At 42.6% G+C, this 21,772-nt stretch overlaps 1 long non-coding RNA gene across 16 annotated transcripts in view; it reads left to right on the top strand.

Annotated features, from left to right (window-relative positions):
• Positions 1 to 21,772, top strand: part of LOC103347857 (uncharacterized) — a 148,764-nt gene that overhangs the window by 83,976 nt on the left and 43,016 nt on the right. For 9 of the 16 annotated variants that reach the window (XR_016235241.1, XR_016235254.1, XR_016235253.1 and 6 more), the window contains one exon: positions 3,699 to 3,796. The exons of 5 other annotated variants lie outside the window; for them this stretch is intronic. This is a non-coding gene — a long non-coding RNA (uncharacterized LOC103347857). Of the gene's footprint in view, positions 1 to 3,698; positions 3,797 to 5,705; positions 6,153 to 21,772 lie in introns of those variants that run through there. 2 more of the 16 variants (XR_016235243.1, XR_016235252.1) reach the window with 1 other exon arrangement.

Here is a 21,772-nt window from a genome sequence, read left to right as displayed (position 1 = left end):
TAGTTGTAGAAAGAACTTGGATGGTTTTTCTGAAGCAGTTGTGCCATCTTTTTGCCCATCCACAGTGTGCGAGAGTTTCGGCTGCTCTACACTGTCGCTGTCACAGTGTCAAGGCGGTTAAGGGGTGTTAATTTTAGCTGTTCTGCGGCATGTGAGATTTCATCACTCCTTAATTTCAGAATGTCCATTTTATTGTTTGGACTTAACTATGAGCTTTCTGCTTCATTTCTCTTGGCGTCTCCAGCACTCTTGAAATCCTCACATTATTTTAACGTCCATATCTGAGAATCAATGTGGGGGTCAACTGTGCATCTGTTTCTGTTGTCCCATTTTCCTTATCTTTGCCTTAGATACCTGGTGATACTTTGCTGAAAGACAGAAATGATAAAAATGACAGTGTTTCTAGAAAATGCTCTTTTCCTGGAGAGAGGATTTCCTTAGTTCCGGGAGGCAATTAACACAGTCATGGGTTGCTGTATTCCAAATAGAGATTGAGTTTGTTCTCAGGATTAGTCTTTTTGGGCCAGACTATTGCTGTTTAACCTCACTCTTGGACTGTAGCCCTTCTGGGGTTCAACTGAAGGCTGTAGTTTCATCAGAAGCATATCCTTTTGGTATTCCTTTAATTGCATTTTTAAGCCTCCCAGAATGACCTGGATTCTTCATCTCATCACAGCTCCTTTCTGCTTCTCTGCTGGCTTACACGTCAGCACATGCCTCAGGGGGAAAGAGGCTCAGCCTCTTAGGGTTCAGGCCTTTGAACCCCTCTCTCTCGGCTCTTGGTCTCTCAGGTCCTGGCTGCTCTGGGGTCCTAGAACTCTAACTCCAATCTTACTAAACCCACGATCCTGTTGAAGCTCTTTAAAACCAGTATCTGTTTAAAGCAAAAACAATTACAGCAGATTACAGATCACATAAGAATGCAAATAATTCAGTGGAAGTTAAATGAAAGTATACTGATATATACTTCTTGGATTCTTCTGTAAGTAATATGTATGACTTCAAGTGATAGTGTGGTAGGTGTGCATAGTGTGATCTTTAGGATAACCACAAAACCATACTTGTGCCCCCCCCCCCAAACTATTGCTAACAAGTGGATAGAGTAGATAAAATTGAATTATAAAAGTATTCTATTCTGTAAACCCAAAACAAGATAGAAATAGTTGAACAATATAACCAATAGAAAATAAATATCAAGATGGTAGAATTAAATTGAACTGAACAGAATCATACATCTATTAGTAACTGGCCTGAACTTTCTGTTAGAAAGAAAATAGACAGGCTCACAAGTGAGATCCACTTACGTGTTGTCTGTAAGAAACATTCTGTCATGTCTAAAGACACACTCAAGTTACACTTAAAGGGGTAGAAGAAATAGATCACTGGGCCAGTATTTTGTTATGGCAGGTTTAGTTGCTGCATCCCATATCAGAATGCCCGTTCAAGTCCCAGCTACTCTGCTTCTGATATAGCTTCCTGCTAATGTACCTGGAAAGGCCGCAGAGGATGGCCCAACTGCCTGCGGCCCTGCCACCAACATGGGAGTCCAGAATGGAGTTGATGGGTTCTGGCACCAAGACCTGTTGTAGTCATTTGTGGACTGAAGCCACAGGTGGAATATCTCCCCCTCCCCGTTCTTTGTCTATTGCTCTGCCTTTCAAAACCAACAAACAAATAAATCTTTAAAAAATACGGTACTCAAACAGTAAGCATAGGAAAGCCCCTGATGATGATATAAAATATAAATGTACATAATGACACTGCAATTCCATTTTTAAGTATTAATTGAGAAAAATAAAATAATAATGGCTAAAATTTGAAATAATGCAAAGTTCCATCAATAGGAAAATGGATGAAGAAACTGTTGCATATTTATACAATTGAATAGTTCCTAACCACAAACAAGAAGGAACTTTGGACATGGCTACATCTCAAAACTAGTATTTGCATGAAGGAAGCAAGATAGCAAGGAGTACTTACATACAGTTTCATTTTTGATGAGTTCCAGGAATAGGCAGCTACCTTCCATGCTAGCAGAAGTCACTAAATATCTACTTTAAGGGAAGACAAATTCACTGTAAATGGCACATGGTGAGATTTCCCAGGCTGACAAAAACGCCCCAATAACGTTATTTGCATTTTATTTATTCCAAATGTAGAACTGGGCATGTGGCCATGTCCTTTAATGGATCAACTAGTACCACAAATAATTAAGTATATTATTGAAACTATTATAAAGTTCAGGATATAATTGCCTTTTTGCAATGATGGTAGTTATCAATAACTTTTTTTAATATTTATTCTAAAGGTACACTTACAGAGAGAGAAGGGGAGAGACAGAGATCTCCTGTCTGCTGGTTTACTCTCCAAATGGCCACAGTGGTCAGGGCTGGGCCAGGCCAAAGCCAGGAGCTTCATTCAGGTCTCCCATGTGGATGCAGGGGCCCAAGGCATTGGGCTGTCCGTTCCTTTTAGCAGAGAGCTGAGTCTGAAGTGGAGCAACTGGGACTCCAACTGGTACCCGTATGGGATGCCAACACTGCAGGTGGTGGCTTAGCCCACTATGCCGGCCACTCACAGAACTCTTAATGTTAAGTTCATTATACGTCTCATAACACATATCCAAGATACTGGATAGGCAAGGGTGGTTGCATATCAAAACTACACCAGCATTAAATAAAGAAGCCATTGACTCAGACTAAAGTGAGTTGAATACATCATTATTTTGTAGTGTATGCTGCAAGAAAACTTGAGCCCTCTGGTCACCCAAAGAATCTTAAAATTAAGAGTATTTTCAAAGATTTAAAGTAAAGAGAAATGTAATGTATGAACAGGTAGAAGCTCATAATAGAAAATTGGAAGCTATAAAAAATTAGAAGGAAATTTGAAATATGAAAAAAGGTATTGAAATTCATAGCAAGAGATTAAAGATTCAGAAAAGATTCAGTTGGTGTGAAGATAATAGAAGAAGGCCAACCAAAAAGCATAAAGAAAAAATAAAAAGAGGTATCAAGACATTTAACAAACATGGAACTAAAAGCATGGAGAAGGAGAGAAAAAACTGGGTTAGCAAAAAACATTTGAATGGTCAGAATTTTTCCAAAATAAAAAAAATTATGAAAGATTACTTTTGTAGGCCAAAGTTCAGTGTAACTTGCAAAATGATGTTTCCTTATTCAGAAAACTAATTTGCTAGTTTAGAGTTGCTACTGTTAAACAGCTGCTGTGAAAAATCAACGACATGTAAATTATATGCTTTGACTGTTTTTGACCTGTGAGTAAAACTGCAGATTTTCCTTATGGCCACTTGTGATTCTCGCCTCCTCATCTGCTTTGCCACTTTCCAGAGTTCTGTCTACCAAAGATTAGTTATACTTTCCTATAAACAGAATAATACAGTAGGAACTGCTTTGTGTTTTATTTCATTCACTCATTATTATTTAGAGGTTCATCCATGTCGTTGAGACTATTAATAATTCATGCCTGTTTATTGCTACATAAAGTAATTCTCTTTAGTGAATTATTAAAACTGGTAAAATTAAGCTGTGGTGATAGAGATTAGAAACATGATTGCCTCAGCAGGAAAGGGTGAGAAGACGGCCTGGGAAAGGCCAGGAAGGTTTTTGTGGAGTGGGTACTGTGTAAGTGGGTGTGTGCGTTTGTCTGAGCCCATTAACTCTACACCTGTTTCGCTGTAGATAATCTACACCTCCACGAAAGCAAAGAGAGGGCAGAGTGTGAAGAACATCATCAAAACTGCCCAGTTGCCAAACTCGCTTGTTAATAGTCTCACATGGTGAGTCAGTGATTTCTTTTTCTTATTTCTGTGTTCCTAGAAGTATTAACTGTTGACTTATTTTTAACCTTTTCTCTAAGGGGAAATATATGAAAAGCTTATTTCATGACGAACTTTTTCAAAAGTTTCTAAGATCAATTGTGACTTCCGCAAAGTTTTCTCTGTAGAAATAAAATCTGTGCCCCAAGTTGCATGTACATATGATGTTGCCCATTATATTCTGTTCTGCTCTGGAGCTGCTAATGGGGAAACATCATTTATACACACACACACACACACACACACACAATGTGTCCCTTATTAGTGCAGAACAATTTAATAAGCGTCATTTTATCATACAGAAATAATTCTTTAAAAAGATTTATTGATTTATTTATGGTGAAGTGAAATATAAATGTATCTATAAATTTGAAAGAGAGTTACAGAGACAGAGAGAGAGATTTTCCATCTGTTGGTTCGGTCTCCAAAGGGTCACAATGGCTGAACCTGGGTCAGTCTGAAGCCAGGAGCCAGGAAGTCTCTCTGAGTCTCCCTCATGGGTGACAGGGGCCCAAGCGCTTGGCCATCCTTCACTGCTTTCCCTGGCACATTAGCAGGGAGATGGATTGGAAACGCGGTAAGCAGGACTTGAACCATTGCCCCTAAGGCATGGAGGTGTTGCAGGTGGTAGTTTAACTCTGTGCCACAACACCTGCCCCTGGAGGTAAATTCTATCCTAAAAAAGTAAGTAATATTCTAAGTGTGGGCCTCAAGGTACAGCAGGTTAAGGTACTATGTGCAGTTCTACTGGCGCCAGTATCAGAGCACCAGTCCAAGCCCAGCTCTCTGCTAATGCACCTGGGGAAACAGCAGAATGTGGCTCAAGTAGTTGGGCCTTTGTGGGTCACTCAGGTGCATATCCTGGCTCCTGGCTTTGGCCTGGCTCAGCCCTGGCTGGCACGGGAATTTGGGGAATGTACCACCAGGTGGAAGATCTCTCTGTGTCACTCTGCCTTTCAAATAATTAAAACAATCGTTTTACAAAAGTAACGTCCAAGTTTAACTTACGACTCAAATAATTTCAATTAAATAACCTTGCAAACAAATAATTGAAATTTAGGACTTCATGTACACATTGAAACATTTGTGGATTGTATACGTAAGAATACCTGTTATATTTCATGTGTTTTTCCCACTCCAGGTTATCTTTGAGATTTTCAATAATAAATGTTAGCCAGTATAGAAAACTTAATACATTTTGGTGTGGTATACTAAAAGAAATTCATTATTAAGCTGTATATAATTAAGCTATTCTCAATATTGCTGTATTTTGGAGTACTCAGTGTTACCCTGGATGTTTATTCAATATTAAGCTATGAATATCCTTCAAAAATCATGGAAAAATGCAATTAAAAATTATTTTATTCTGATAAAAATGCATTTAAATCCATGAGTAGTTTTTGTTTCATAATAAACACTTTTTTATGATTTCAATTTTTTTGCACCAAATAAACTGAAATTTTAATTTCATTTTCCCTTGATTTTTAAAAAATATACCCAATATTGGAGTAACACTGAGTACTCAATATTAGGCTCATTGTTGTGAAGTATAGCTGGGTGCATCCTAAGGAGAGGGCCGCTGGTCTTTTAGCCTGCTGGTGCGTGGGCTGCTGCTGGTGATAGATTCTTTCCTGTGTGTGTTCATCCTTCATTTGGTTTAAGAGCTACTCACTGGCAGAGAGCAAGGAATGCACAGTTTGGGGCCTGAGCATCTTTGAGAAATGATTATTCATCCAGAAAAACAAGTCTCTGGCATCCTTGGCTTGTTTGCTTCTGTACGGTTTGAATTGCTATTTTCCCATGAGACCCTCAATAAAATAACCCCCCCTCGATCTGAACTCATCCCCTTACTTGTTGATCTTCCTTGCAGATCCCATTGGCCGACCCTGTGACTCAGCCATGGCCGACTCGGCAGCCTGTGCTCCAGGCCGAGTCACTGAGCTCCGTCTCTCTTGGGGGCTTCTCCTTGCCTGCCTCACCAGCCTGGCAGGCTGTCGGCCGAGCAGCCCCTCTCTGAGCCCGAGCCCCCAGTGCTGCCCCTCCTCGCTCCCCACGTGGTAGCTCTGAGCCCAAGGACTGCCCTTCTCACTCCACGCTGACCTCTTGAGGATGCTCTTCTCTACATTTCTCAAAACCGGAGGTCCTCATTGTTCCTGTCCCAGCTTCGCTGTGAGATCTTTAACAGGACCTTCCCTGGACTCTGCAGCAATGCGGCCCTTCTCCTAACCCCTACTAGGTCTTTGCAGGCATCCCCTTGATACTCATTTTCTTCATCAAGCATGTGATCCTTAATCTTGACTACCTGTTGGTGTACCTGTGCATTTTCTGTCTGGCTCTGCTGTGCTGTCAGCAGGCCTGCGAATTGCATGGCTCCAGGGGCCACTCTGGCCTGGTGGGCTCTGTGCCCACTGGTTTTCCAGACATGCAGTGCCACCCTGCACAGCTTACCCCGGTGGCCTCCTGTGACACCAGCCCTTGATAAACGCTGCTGTTTTTGTATCCAAAACCGTGCCTGACACACAGCAGGTGCTCCAAAAACATTGTTGAGAAATCAACTCTTGAACTGAATGGATTTGAGAAAGCTAAAGGAGCTACATCCTTTATTTTAGCTATAATGTTTTCTATGTATATTGCTCTGGTGGTTTTTTAAAACAGTGAAATTAACCACTTTTCTGATATAAATGGCATGGCAAAGAACCAGTCATTTAACTGATTTGCCTAAGAAGGAAACTGCTTAAGAAAGATGTGCTCATGTTACTGCTACTTAATGGTTGTAGGCAGAATACATTTCTTAATCTGTTTCATTAACATTTGGATCTGTATTTGTGTATGGATCATAAATAACTAATGTGCTTCCAGCACGGGATATTACCAATCTTTAGAAATCTTTTGGGATAAGACCACTTCACTAGGTAAATTAGATTGCATAATAATTTATGTAAGTCTGTGAACTGAAAAATATTGCTCATTGTCAAACATTAACTATGCTGATGAAAAATAATAGCATATTTTACTTAAAAGGAAATAGAAACTTTTTTCTAAAAATTCAAGCAAATACAATACATGGAGAAAGTGAAGATTTGTGAAATGAAATGACCAGGATTATAAAATTACAGGGGGCTCTTCCAAGATGGTAGGGAGTAGAGAGGGAGCTTACTGCTCTAGTCTAGGAGAAGATAGTTTAAAAGAAGTGGAGAGAGTGCAGTCTCAGGGACAAGTTAGGGAGAAAACCACAGAGGAAACTCTACGCAAATTAGAGGGACGTGGTGGACCTAATCTCCAATTAGACTCACAGTGGACTTCTCATCAGAAACCCTACAGGCTAGGAGAGAATGGTGAGATATATCCAAGTATTAAGAGAAAAAAAAAAACTGTCAATGCAGGATGCTGTACCCTGCCCTGAAAAGCTCTCATTTATGAACATAGGTGAAATAAAGACCTTCCATAACATAATAAACAGAAATTGACAGAATTTGTCACCATCTGCCCAGCCCTGCAGAAGATGCTTAAGGATGTGTTGCACAGAAACATAGAAAGATGGTCATCCCTACGAAAGAAGGATAAGGAAGAGAATCACTCAATAAAATGCCAAAGGAAATTCAAAGTAAAATATAGGAATATTTTTTGAAAAATGGCAGGACAAAGTCATTACTTATCAATAGTCACCTTGAATGTAAATGGTCTCAACTCTCCAGTTAAAGACACAGATGGGCTGAAGGGATTAAAAAACAGCCCATCTATTTGTTGCCTACAAGAAACACATATCACCAACACAGATGCACACAGACTGAAAGTGAAAGGATGGAGATACTCCATGCCAACAGAAACCAAAAAGGAGCTGGTGTAGCCATCCTAATGTCAGACAAAATGATCTTTAACACAAAAACTGTTAAAAGAGACAAGGGCACTATGTAATGAATAAGGGATCAATTCAACAGGGAAATGTAACTCTTACAAACATATATGCACCTAATTACAGGGCACCTGGCTATTTAAAGAAATGTTAAGAAATCTAAAGTGAGATAAAGCTGGAGATCAGTGACTCAGGACGCTCTGTAACATATGTAAACACGTGAAGACTGAATAACATGCTCCTGGTCACAGAAGAAATCAAAAGGGAAATGGAAAAAAATGAAAATGACAATATGACATAACAAAACTTAGGGGATACAGCAAAAACCATGTTAAAAGGAAAGTTTATAGAAATTGGTGCTTACCTCAATAAATTGGAAAGGCACCAAATAAATGAGTTATCGGTGCACCTCAAGGATCTAGGAAAACAACAGAAAACCAAACCCAAAACTAGTAGAACAGAAATAATAAGAATTAGAGAAGAAATCAATAAAATTGAAACAAAAAAAGTACAAAAGATCGATGAAAGAAAGAGCTGGTTTTTTAAAAAATAAAATTGACACACCGATGGCCAAACTAACAAAATAAAAGGAGAGAGAAGACCCAAATCAATAAAATTAGAGATGAAAAAGGAAATGTAACAACAGACACCACATAAATAAAAAGAATAATTGGAAATTACTACAAATTGCTATATGCCAACAAATTGGGAAACCTTTAAGAAATGGATAAATCCCTTGACACATGCAATCTACCTAAATTGAGCCCTGAAGACATAAAAAGCCTAAACAGACCCATAACCATGATGGGAACTGAGTCAGTAATAAAGACCCTCTCAACAAAGAAAAACCCAGAACTGGATGTATTCACTGCTGAATTCTACCAGACATTTAAAGAAGACTAATTTGAATTTTTCTCAAATTATTCAAAACACTTGAAAGAGAGGGAATCCTCACACATTTTTTTCTATGAAGCCAGCATCACCCTAATTCCTAAATCTGAAAAAGATGCAACAGAGAAAGAGAATTATAGACCAGTTTCCATGATGAACATAGACACAAAAATCCTCAGCAAACTTGGAGCCAAATGAGTAAAACAACACATCAGAAAGATCAGCCACCCAGACCAAGTGGGATTTATCCCTGGTATGCAGGGATAGTTCAACATTCCCAAATCAATCAATGTGATACAACATAGTAATAAACTGCCGAGCAAAAACCATGTGGTTCTTTCATTAGCTGCAGAGAAAGTATTTGATAAAATACAACACCCTTTTATGATAAAACTCTAAGCAAATTGGGTATAAAAGCAACATTCCAGGGCCAGTGCCATGGCTCACTTGGTTAATCCTCCGTCTGTAGCACCGGCATCCCATATGGGCACCGGGTTCTTGTCCCAGTTGCTCCTCTTCCGGTCCAGCTCTCTGCTGTGGCCCAGGAGGGCAGTGGACAACTGACAGAATGGAAGAAATTATTTGCAAACTATGCCACTGATAAAGGATTGATAACCAGACTCTATAAAGAGCTCAAGAACCTCCACAACAGCAAAACAAACAACTCAGTTAAGAATTGGGCAAAGGTCATAAACAGATACTCAAAAGAGGAAATCTAAATGGCCAACAGACACATGAAAAAATGTTCAGGATCACAAGCCATCAGGGAAATGCAAATGAAAACCACAGTGAGATTTTACCTCACCCTGTTTAGAATGGCTTTCATATAGAAATCAAGAAACAACAAATACTTCCCAGGATGTGGGGAAAAAGGTACCGTAATTCACTGTTGGTAGGAATGTTAAGTGGTAAAACCACTATGGAAGACTGTATGGAGATACCTTAGAATCTGGATATAGACCCACCATATAACCCAGGCATCACACAACTGAAATTTACCCAAGGGAAATTAAATCATTAAATAAAAGAGTTATCTGGGTGCTGGTGCTGTGGCACAGTAGGTTAATCCTCTGCCTGCAGGGCTGGCATCCCATATGCGCACTGGTTCGAGACCTGGCTACTCCACTTTAAATCCAGCTCTCTGCTATGGCCTGGGAAAGCAGTAGAAGTTGGCCCAGGTCCTTGGGCCCCTGTGCCCACATGGGACACCAGGAAGAAATGCCTGGCTCCTGGATTCAGATCGGTGCAGCTCTGGCTGTTGCAGCCATTTGGAGAGTGAACCAACAGAGGGAAGACCTTTCTCTCTGTCTCTCCCTCTCACTGTCTGTAACTCTACCTCTCAAATAAAATAAAATCTTAAAAAAAAAAGAGTTATCTGCACCCTCATGTTTTTTTTGAGGCTCAATTCATAATAGTTAAAACATGGAATCAACTTAAATGCTCATCACCCAAAGACTGGATAAAGACATTATGGGATATGTACTCTATAGACTACTACACAGTTATTGCTGTGGATTCATTCTGAGATGAGGAGCGTGGTGGGAGCAAGAGGTGCGGAGTCACCACACAGACCCCGGGAGTAGGGTGAAAGTGGGCCAGGGGCGAGCAGCCCGCGGACCCATTTATTTCAGTTGGTACAACAGCTTATATATCCAAGGCAGCCAATCTGGTCAAGGGGCGGTCTATGCCCCAACCAACCACAGCTTGTTACCAGGCAGGCTCCATTTGCCATGTGGGTTTCAAAGCCATCCAATCACAGCCTGTTGCCAGGCAGGCTCTGTTGCCAGGTGGGTTTCAAAGCCATTCCTGAGTAACTGACACTCACTTGCCAGTGGCCATCTTAGCATGGCTGTCTCATTCCACCACACACAGTGGTTTAAAAAAAAAAAAGAAATCCGGTCATTTGCAACAAAATGGATGAATCTGGAAAACATCATACTTAGTGAGATAATCATATGGTTTTTCTTCTGCAGTGTGTTAATGTGGTGTATCACACTGATTGATTTGCAAACGTTGAATCATCCCTGTATACCAGAGATAAATCCCACTTGGTCTGGGTGGATGATCTTTCTGATGTGTTGTTGCATTCTGTTAGCCAGAATTTTATTGAGGATTTTTGTGTCTATGTTCATCAGGGATATTGGTCTGTAAATCTCTCTCAATGCTGCATCTTTTTCAGGTTTAGGAGTTAACGTGATGCTGGCTTCATAGAAAGACTTTGGGAGGATTTCATTCCCTCTTTTTAGATTGTTCTGAATAGTTTGAGAAGAATTGGAGTTAGTTCTTCTTTAAATGTCTGGTAGAATTCAGCAGTGAATCCATCTGGTCCTGGGCTTTTCTTTGTTGGGAGGGCCTTTATTACTGTTTCAATTTCTGTCTCAGTTATGGGTCTGTGTAGGTTTTCTATGTCTTCATGGTTCAGTTTTGGTAGGTTGTGTGTGTACAAGGATCTATCCATTTCTGATAGATTTCCCTGTTTGCTGGCATACAACTCTTTGTGGTAATTTCTGATGACTCTTTTTATTTCTGTAGTATCTGTTGTAACATTCCCTTTTTCATCTCTGATTTTATTGATTTGGGTCTTTTCTATTTTGGTTAGTTGGGCCAATGGTGTGTCAATTTTGTTTATTTTTTAAAAGAACCAGCTCTTCGTTTTGCTGATTTTTTGTAATGTTTTTTTTTTTCGATTCAATTATGTTGATTTCTTCTCTAATTTTAATGATTTCTCATCTCCTACTAGTTTTGGGTCTGGTTTGCTGCAGTTTTTCTAGATCATTGAGATGCATTGAAAGCTCATTTATTTGGTGCCTTTCCAATTTGTTGATGTAGGCACCTATTGCTATAAACTTTCCTCTTAACATTGCTTTTGCTGTATCCCATAAGTTTTGATATGTTGTGTTGTTATCCTCATTTACTTCCAGAAAGTTTTTGATTTCTCTTTTGATTTCTTCTATGACCCACTGTTCATTCAGGAGCATGTTGTTCAGTCTTCATGTGTTTGCATACGCTCTAGGGATTCCTGAGTTGCTAATTTCCAGCTTCATTCCACTGTGGTCTGAGAAGCTGCATGGTATGATTCTAATTCTTTTGAATTTGCTGAGACTTGCTTTATGGCCTAGTATGTGGTCATCCTAGAGTAGGTTCCATGTACTGCTAAGAAGAATGTGTATTCTTTAAGTATAGGATGAAAAGTTTTGCAGATATGTGTTAGATCCATTTGGGCTATAGTGTCGATTACATCTGCTGTTTCCTTGTTGATCTTCTATCCAGTTGATCTGTCTATTTCTGAAAGTGTAGTATTGAAGTCCCCCAGTGCTATTGTATTGGAGTCTAAGTCTCCCTTTAAGTTCCTTAACATATCTTAAATAACCCGGTGCCCTGTAATTAGGTGCATATATGTTCATAAGAGTTACATCTTCCTGTTAAATTGATCCCTTAATCATTATTTAGTTCCCCTCTTTGTCTCTGTTAACAGTTTTTGTGTTAAAGTTTATTTTATCTGATATTAAGATGGCTACGCCAGCTCTTTTTTGGTTTCTGTTGGCCTGGAATATCTTTTTCCAACCTTTCATTTTCAGTCTGCATGCATCTTTATTAGAAAGATGTGTCTCTTGTAAGCAGCAAATAGATATGTTTTGTTTTTTAATTCATTCAGCCAGTCTTTGTCTCTTAACTGGAGAGTTGAGGCCATTTATATTCAATGTGACTATTGATAAGTAGTGACTTTGCCCTGCCATTTTTCCAAAGATATTTCTAATATCTGCTTTGAACTTCCTGTGATCTTTTACTGAGAGATTTTCTTCCTTTACTTTCTTTCATATTGATGACCGTGTTTCTGTGTTTCTATGTGTCACACATCTTTAAGCATCTTTGCAGGGCTGGACGAGTGGTGACAAATTCTTTGAATTTCTGTTTGCTATGAAAGGTCTGTATTTCACCTTCATTCACAAATGAGAGCTTTGCAGGATATAATATTCTGGGCTGGCAGTTTTTCTCTCTTAGTACCTGGGCTATATCTTGCCATCCCCTCCTAGCCTGTAGGGTTTCTGATGAGAAGTCTGCTGTGAGTCTAATTGGAGATCCTCTGAGAGTAATCTGACGTTTCTCTCTTGCACATTTTAGAATCTTTATGTTTCACTTTGGTGAGTTTGATTACAATGTGTCGTGGTGAGGATCTCTTTTGGTCATGTTTTCTAAGGGTTCTATGAGCTTCCTGTACTAGGATGTCTCTGTCCTTCTCCAAACCCAGGAAGTTTTCTGCTAGTATCTCACTAAAAAGGCCTTCTAATCCTTTTTCTCTCTCCATGCCTTCAGAAACTCCTAGAACCCGAATGTTGAGTTTTTTAATAGTATCCTGTAGATTCCCAACAAAAATTTTTAGATTTCTAATTTCCTCTTCTTTTCTTTGGTTTGACTGTATACTTTCTTTTTTTTTAAACCTTTATTTAATGAATATAAATTTCCAAAGTACAGCTTATGGATTACAATGGCTTCCCCCCCATAACGTCCCTCCCACCCGCAACCCTCCCCTTATCCACTCCCTCTCCCCTTCCATTCACATCAAGATTCATTTTCGATTCTCTTTATCTACAGAAGATCAGTTTAGCATACATTAAGTAAAGATTTCAACAGTTTGCTCCCACACAGAAACATAAAATGAATAATACTGTTTGAGTACTAGTTATAGCATTAGACCTCAATGTACAGCACACTAAGGACAAAGATCCTACATGAGGAGTAAGTGCACAGTGACTCCTGTTGTTGACTTAACAAATTGACACTCTTGTTTATGGCCTCAGTAATCACCCTAGGCTCTTGTCATGAGCTGCCAAGGCTATGGAAGCCCCCTGAGTTCACTGACTCTGATCATATTTAGACAAGGCCATGGTCAAAGTGGAAGTTCTCTCCTCCCTTCAGAGAAAAGTACCTCCTTCTTTGATGACCCATTCTTTCCACTGGGATCTTGTGGGGAGCAACCCGGACTGGACTGAGTTACTGGAATTAAGACTTATTCTATGCATCTGCTCTCCCACAATATGGTGCTGGGAGAGGAGGAAACAGCTTCTACACAGCTGCTTCCAGTTCAACCAACAAGCTGCAGGACCTGCTCCTGATTGGAGGAGAGCAGCGTACTCGGCGTGTGGGCAGCCGAGTTGGGATTGGTGGAAGAGGACTATAAAGGAGGAGAGAGACAACATGCACCAAGAACATCTAAGGGGAACACCTGTGCAGCCCCCGAGAGAGCCGGCCAGCAGTGTGCCGCTCCCCCGCGGAAGTGGGGAATGTGGCAGGGGGAACCGCCCTTCCACGGAGGTGGAAGGGACAGTAGCCAACCCGGTAAGAACCAGCAGCAAACCCGGGGAGGGCCAAGCAGACAGAAGAACAACGCAGGGTCCTGTGTCGTTCCCCCACGAAGACAGGGAGCGACAGGATCTCACTCGTGGAGATCTTTCTTTTTTTTTTAACTTTTATTTAATGAATATAAATTTCCAAAGTACAGCTTATGGATTACAATGGCTTCCCCCCCATAACGTCCCTCCCACCCGCAACCCTCCCCTCTCCCACTCCCTCTCCCCTTCCATTCACATCAAGATTCATTTTCGATTCTCTTTATCTACAGAAGATCAGTTTAGCATACATTAAGTAAAGATTTCAACAGTTTGCTCCCACACAGAAACATAAAGTGAAAAATAATAGATGATTTTTTAAATGCTGATGAAATCAGATCAGACCTATTGTCATGTTTAATCCCAGTGAGGGTCAAGTTGGGAATTGATAATTTCTTCTTCTTCTTCTTCTTCTTCTTTTTTTTTTTTTTTTTTTTTTTTTGACGGTATACTTTCCTGTGCTCTGTCTTCTAAGTCTGATATTCTCTCTTCGGCTTCACTCATTCTGTTTTTTAAGGCTCTCTAATGTGTTTTTCATTTGTTCTATTGAATTCTCCATTCCATTTTGATTTCTCTTCAATATCACAATTTCATGTTCTACTAGATTCTTCATTTCATTTTGATTCCTCCTAAAGATTTCATTTTCACAAGAGAGATTTTCTGTCCTGTCCTGGGTGGATTTCTGTAGTTCATGCATTTGCTTTTGATAACTTCTAAGTGTTCTTATCATAAAGTTTTTGAATTCTGTATATTGCATTTCTTCTATCTCATCATCTTCATAATCTTGTGTTGGAGTGTCATGTTCATTTGGGAGTGTCATGATGTTTTCCTTCTGCTTGTTTCCTCAGTTACTGCATTTATTGTTTGGCATGTGGAGATATTCTTTGGTTTCTTTTTTTTTCTTGCTGTGGTGGCTGTTCTTGTTATACTAGGACTCTAGATTAAGTGGACTATCTGCTTTTGGTGAATTTCTAGAGGTTTGTGGTAGGTGTGGCCAGAGAGCTCTGTTCAGTTATTCAGGGTTAAGAGTGTGCCAAAGGTGACACACCCAGGTTTGGCATGGTAAATTTTCTCTCCCTCTTTTTTTTTTATTCAGAAGGGAAGTAATTCTGCTCAGCTGAGCTCTTGTCCTTGATAGCAATCGGGTGCCTGAGCGCTGGCCCCTGTGGGTATAATATTCGTCTGCTGTCTCCCAAGGACCACACAAAGGATCTGTGCAGTCCTCAGTGTAAGCTCAGATTCCCCTGTAATGTCTCTCACCACGTAGCCTGAGCTTGTGGCGTCTCCCAACGGGACTACTCATGTCTCAGCCACACCATGAGTTCTGCCACACACCCTCAGTTTTTTTTTTTTTTTTCACAGTCCCGGTTCATAGGCTGCACACATTCACTAAGGTCTTAGTCTCCTGTTATTACTCCCAGTCAGAGTCAAGTTTTTCTGTTTGGCTGAGAGCAGGTGCAGCCCCGAGCTGGTGCAGCTGTTACGTATGTCCAAAATGGTGTCTGCTCTGTTATCTCATATACCTTTGTAAGGTGAGTGGAGAAAGAGAATTGTGCCCATACTGGTCCCTTTTATTTTTATTTTTTTCTCTCCTCCAGTTAGCCTGGTGAACTTTCCCCCACGACACTTCAAGCCTCGTTCCCTCTAGGCACTTCCTGCTGCTTTTCCGCCAGTATCTCAGGCTACTGCAGTTTCGCCTCACCTCTCTTTCCAGTGCTGGTGCGTAGACTCGGCAGCTGGGGTCCTGAGCCATGGGCGCCTGCGCCCTCCACATAGGTCCACCGTGTCCCACTAATTCTGGAAGAGTTTCCTCTGCAGTTTTTTTTCCCCTAACTGTTCCCTGAGACTACAGTATCTCCACTTTCATTAAACTACCTTTTTCCGGACTATCAGTGAGCTCCCTCCCTTTCCAGCATCTTGGAGCCCTCTCCAGGTCTGCATACATTACTACAGACTTACTTCTGGGGTACAGTTTATTTTTTTAATTTATTTTTTATTTTTTATTTTTATTTTTTGACAGGCAGAGTGGACAGTGAGAGAGAGAGACAGAGAGAAAGGTCTTCCTTTGCCGTTGGTTCACCCTCCAATGGCCACCGCGGCCGGCGCGCTGCGACCGGCGCACCGCGCTGATCCGATGGCAGGAGCCAGGAGCCAGGTGCTTTTCCTGGTCTCCCATGGGGTGCAGGGCCCAAGCACCTGGGCCATCCTCCACTGCACTCCCTGGCCACAGCAGAGAGCTGGCCTGGAAGAGGGGCAACCGGGACAGAATCCAGCACCCCAACCAGGAATAGAACCCGGTGTGCCGGCGCCGCTAGGCGGAGGATTAGCCTAGTGAGCCGCGGCGCCAGCCTCTGGGGTACAGTTTAAAATCTTGCCATGTGACCCCAAAACATTAAGCTGGGTGGTAAAAATGCCATCTTAAGTGTTAAAGTGATCATGTTAAGTGTTACAGTGAACATATAGATAGGATTAAGTATTGAAGTGATCGTATATGTAGGATCAAGTGTCAGGTAATAATAATAGACAGAAATAGGAAGGAGAGAATGTTCCAAGGTGATAAACAGTCCACACAGCAGACTTACAGAATGACAATTGCTTTAAGTAACACTCTGACTTCAGAATCAGCCCTTAAGTTTTCCTAGTCTGGCTGAAAAGCCCATGAAAACATTTCAGGCAGTGAAAGCCAGGACACTATGGCAAAAAATGTCCTATATGAAGGATCTATGTAAGTGAGACCCCAGTGGAAAGAAATGGCCTTCAGAGAAGGGTGTACTTTTCTCTGAAAGGAGGAGAGAACTTCAGCTTTGCTTATGGCCTTGTCAAAATGCTGAAGGAGTTTGTGGATTCAAAAGCCTTCCGTAGCCAAGGCAGCTCATGTCAAGGGCCTTGGGTGATAGCTGACGTCATACATAATAGTTGTTAATTGTTAAATTAACAACAGAAGCCACTGTGTGCTAACTTCCCATGCAGAACCTCTGTCCTCAATGAATTGCATTCTGAAAATTAAGTGTAAAACTTGTTCTCAAACATGAGTGTGTGTATAAATTTTTGAAATCTTTACTTAGTGTAGAGTTGGTCTTCTGTATGCAAAGTTAACTGAAAATGAACCTTAACAGAGAATGAGACTAGGAAGGTAAGAGGGGTGGGAGGGCGGGGATGTTCAGAAGAATAACTATATTCCTAAAGTTGTACTTAGGAAATTTGTATTCCTTAAATAAAAGGTTTCTTTGGGGAGAGTTATTTTTTCCCTGGGTATTTTGAAAAACAAAAAAAAAATATAGGACAACCCATATGCCCATAAAGAAAGTAAATAATTTGCTGCTAAAAAAATTAAATTTACAATAGATTATCTATCATAGGATATATGCTTAGTCACTTTGTATAAAGATGCATGAAATCTTTCTCACCTTCAGTTTTCTAAGCAGTCCTTAAATATCGTGGTTTTACATTCTTTGCATTCTGACTCATTTTTGGCCTCAGGGATGAAGTGGACAGGAGAGCGTTGGTCATACGAGGTGAACCCGATGTATCTGATTAGTGACTGAGGGCGCATACTTCAGCTGTGTTCCCTGGAATTAGTTACAACCACAAAAAATCCACCCCCTTTTCCTTCCAAAGCCATCCACAAAATACAAACGCTGCAGCCCTTGCATTTTTTTTTTTCATTTTTTAAATAGACATTTTATTACACCACAGCATTTCCTCCTTTTTCTCTGTGGTCTCATTTGAAGTCTGTTTTTTAGAACAGAAGTTGAACAAATGAATCCTCTGTCCTCACTTTGAGTTGTCAGCAGTGCTTCAGTGTGAGATGAAATAAATCGCCAAGTCCTTTCATCTTCTATAATCAGCTCTGCACAGCTGAGTTCAGCCGCGGCCGCCACTGACTCTGTGCCGGATGGAAGTCTTTGTCAGGGCCACCTTTCCAGTGCCGTACACCGGATGGGGTTTACTTTGGTTCCCTCCTTCCTCTCTTGCTCCTTTGTCTCTTTTACCTCCTTTGCCCCTGTTTGCCCAACAGAGGTGTAGCCTGTTTCCTGTAGGAAAGACATTTTCAGGGAGTAGCATTATTGTTTTTAAAGATAAGGCTGGGGCAACGATGTGGTATAACAGGTTAAGCCGCCACCTGCAACACTGACATCCCATATGGGCACCGGCTTGAGTCCCGGCTGCTCCACTTCTGATCCAGCTCCCTGCTAATGCACCTGGGCAAGCAAGTACTCAGGCCTGTGACCCCAGATGGGAGACCTAGATGAAGCTACTGGCTCCTAGGTTTGGCCTGGCCCAATGCTGGCTGTTGAGGCCATTTCAGGAGTGAACCAGTGGATAGAAGACCTCTCTCTCTTTATCGCTCCCTCTCCCTCTCTCTCTGTAATTCTGCCTTGCAAATAAATAAACAATATTTTTTTGGACAGGCAGAGTTACAGACAGAGAGAAAGACGAGAGAAAGGACTTCCTTCCGTTGGTTCATTCCCCAAATGGCTGCCACAGTCGGAACTGCGCTGATCCGAAGCCAGGTTCCAGGTGCTTCTTCCTGGTCTCCCATGCAGGTGTAGGAGCCCAAGCACTTGGGCCATCCTCCACTGCCCTCCCGGACCACAGCAGAGAGCTGGACTGGAAGAGGAGCAAACGGGACTAGAACCTGGCGCCCATATGGGATGCCGGCACTACAGGCAGAGGATTAACCAAGTGAGCCACAGTGCTGGCCCCCAATAAACAATATTTTTTAAAAAAAGATATGCCCACTGTCAGTTGCTTTGCACCCTGACACATAGTTGTGTTTAACAGTGTTCCTTCAGCCAGCACCGCAGCTCAGTAGGCTAATCCTCCGCCTGCGGTACCGGCACACCGGGTTCTAGTCTCGGTGGGGGCGCCGGATTCTGTCCCGGTTGCCCCTCTTCCAGGCCAGCTCTCTGCTGTGGCCAGGGAGTGCAGTGGAGGATGGCCCAAGTGCTTGGGCCCTGCACCCGCATGGGAGACCAGGAGGAAGCACCTGGCTCCTGGCTTCGGATCAGCGCTATGCGCCAGCTGCAGCAGCCATTGGAGGGTGAACCAACGGCAAAGGAAGACCTTTCTCTGTCTCTCTCTTTCTCACTGTCCACTCTGCCTGTCAAAAAAAAAAAAAACAAAAAAACAAAAAAACAAAAAAAAAACAAAAAAAGTGTTCCTTCAGTTGTATAGCTATCAAGAAGACTGACAAACTATGTATTTGGAGATTCAGCTACAACTGTAGCATGCCACAATGCTTCCTTCATTTTTCTTTTTTTTTTAATTTTATTTACTTGAGAGGCAGAATTATAGAGACAGGGAGAGACAGAGATAAATGTCTTCCATCTTCTGGTTCACTCCCCAAGTGGCCACAATGGTCAGAGCTGGGTCGATCTAAAACCAAGAGCAGGAGCTTCTTCCGGGTCTCCCATGTGGGTGCAGGGGCTCAAGGACTTGGGCCATCTTCTACTGCTTTCCCAGGCCACAGCAGAGAGCTGGATGGGAAGAGGAGCAGCTGGGACTCCAACCAGTGTCCATATGGGATGCGTGTGCCACAGATGGCGGCTCAGGTCACTGCGCCATAGCACCAGCCCCCACATGCTCTCTTCTGAAAAGCAGACGAGTGGCATGCACGTTGATGTCACCGTCTTAGCCTGGGTTGTGTTGCTGTAATGAAATACCTGAGGATGGGGACTTCATAAAGGAAAGAGATTATTAGGCTCAGGATTCTGGTTGCTCAAGGTCCATCCAGCATGGTGCTGGCATCCTGGTGAGGGGCCCCTGGTCGTGTCACAGTCTGGTAGGGAAAAGGGAAGGAAGGCAGCCACACTGTGTGGAAGGCACAGGGAGTTGAGTGGCCTTGTATTGTGACAGCACCCAGCCATTCATGAAGGTGCAGCTCCTGGGGCTTAGCTACCTTGTGCACAGCCCACCTCGGGGAGCTGCCGGCTCCTCGGCTCCCCCAGCCCAGGGACCAGGGCCCCACCCCCACCCCAGTACATGAACCCAAGGGCATGATCCGTTGCAGACACTAGGCAGGGCATGCATGATTTCCTTAAGGCAGGTGAGACTCGATGCTGCCAGCAGCCAGTATGGGGTAGCCCATGAGGGAACAGAGCCGAGCAGAACAGGGTTGTGTAGCTCAAACAATTGCCTGCTAATTCTTGTGGGTTTTCCTTGTTGTGGTTTTCTGCTTTGATCCTCGAATTCCTTTGAAGAGAGTCCTCCTCCACTCCATGTGCTCTCAGTGGGGCTGTCAGTCCCTGATGGCTGCTCCTCCCCCTCCCAGGCCCCTCCTCCTCAGAGTTGTCAGCCTGCTGAGTGCCTCATGGGCTATTCTAAATGTGCAGCGTGTGTTAACTCACTCGTTCAGCACGACAGCCCGGAGAGACAGGTGCAATTCATGTTGGCCCGCATGTGCCTGAGGAGGAGGTGGAGTCACAGACTGACGCACTCATTTAATGCCACACAGGCAGTACGTGGCGGGCCCGAGACCTGACCCTGGGCAGCGTGGTTCCAGACTCCCCTTCCTACGTCATCACTAGGGTGCTGCTGTCTGGGGAGCACCTGATCTGTGCTCTAGCGTCTGGACAAAGAGAGCACTTCGGGCGTGCCTGTGGCCTGAACAGAGGGAGATGATGCTGGTGGAGCGGTTCTCCTGACCTTTCTGTGGGGTTTGCAGAGCCAGCGGCATGGGCTTCGCACACTGCCCATCAGAGAGGGAGCCCTGAGGATAGTTACTGAGCCCTGGTTTGGTTGCACCTGCATCCAGTTAATCCCAGGATCCCCCTGTACCCCAAACCCCGGGCCTTAAATGTGAGCCAGTGGTTTGCACATTGGAATTTCTGTCACTGAGAGAAGAAAGGTCATCGAGTGATGGAGGAGGAAAAGCAAAGTTCACAGACTTCCCGAGTCACGCCAGACACTCTCGTCTCCCGGGGCCTGTCGTGGTCCCCCTAGGGCCACATCTGAATGCAGTTGCCCTGCAAAGTGGCAGTGTCCACTCAGCGAGGCCACTGGTCATTAAAGAGAAGAAAGGGCACTTGGGAGGGGAGACCGTATGCATGAAGCTTTCAAGATAAGATGTGTTCTTTGCAGAGCATAGAGATCCAAATTTGATCTCCAGTAGGAAGGGACCAGAAGTGTGTTTTGCAGCCACTCTCTTGTGAGAGGGACCAGCAAAAGTGGGAAACCAATTCCAACAGCAAGAGGGCAGAACAGTTCTCTCTGCAGCGCTGAGGGACCCCCATGGAGAGAAGTGTTTCTCCTTGAACTTTGACTCAATTAGCTGTACCCAGAGATCAAAGGCTCCCAACGTAGAAAAAACGCAAGCAGTATGCAAATGAGATATGTAAGAAGTATAAAATAGATTTTTAAAAAAGATTTATGTATTTGAAAGGTGGAGCTACAGAGAGGCAGAAGCAGAGAGAGAGAGAGAGAGAGAGACCTTCCATCCACTGGTTCACTCCCTAGATGGTAACAACAGCTGGAGCTGCACTGATCTGAAGCCAGGAGCCAGGAGCTTCCTCCGGGTCTCCCACATGGGTGCAGGGGCCCAAGGACATTATTATAGCTTGAGAAAATGTATTGGCCTATAGAGTTGCTCCCTAGGTTCTATCAGTTATCTGATTTTGAAATTACACACCAAGATATTGTTAACTGCTCCTAACTGCTCACTCCCAACCTGCAAATTGTCTGACTGATGTTTGTATCTGAGAAAATGAATAATGAATTTTCTGAGCTCCATTATATACAGGGCAGAGATGTATACTTACACACTTAAGCATACATTCGAGATGCAGATTGCTATGGAATAAAAAC

The sequence above is a fragment of the Oryctolagus cuniculus genome, chromosome 6 (assembly GCF_051225735.1).
Source record: "Oryctolagus cuniculus isolate XC-2025 breed Fujian yellow rabbit chromosome 6, ASM5122573v1, whole genome shotgun sequence".
Classification (NCBI taxonomy): Eukaryota; Metazoa; Chordata; class Mammalia; order Lagomorpha; family Leporidae; genus Oryctolagus; species Oryctolagus cuniculus.
The sequence above is the reverse complement of the archived record's forward strand: the minus strand, read 5'-3'. Positions and strand labels throughout refer to the sequence as shown.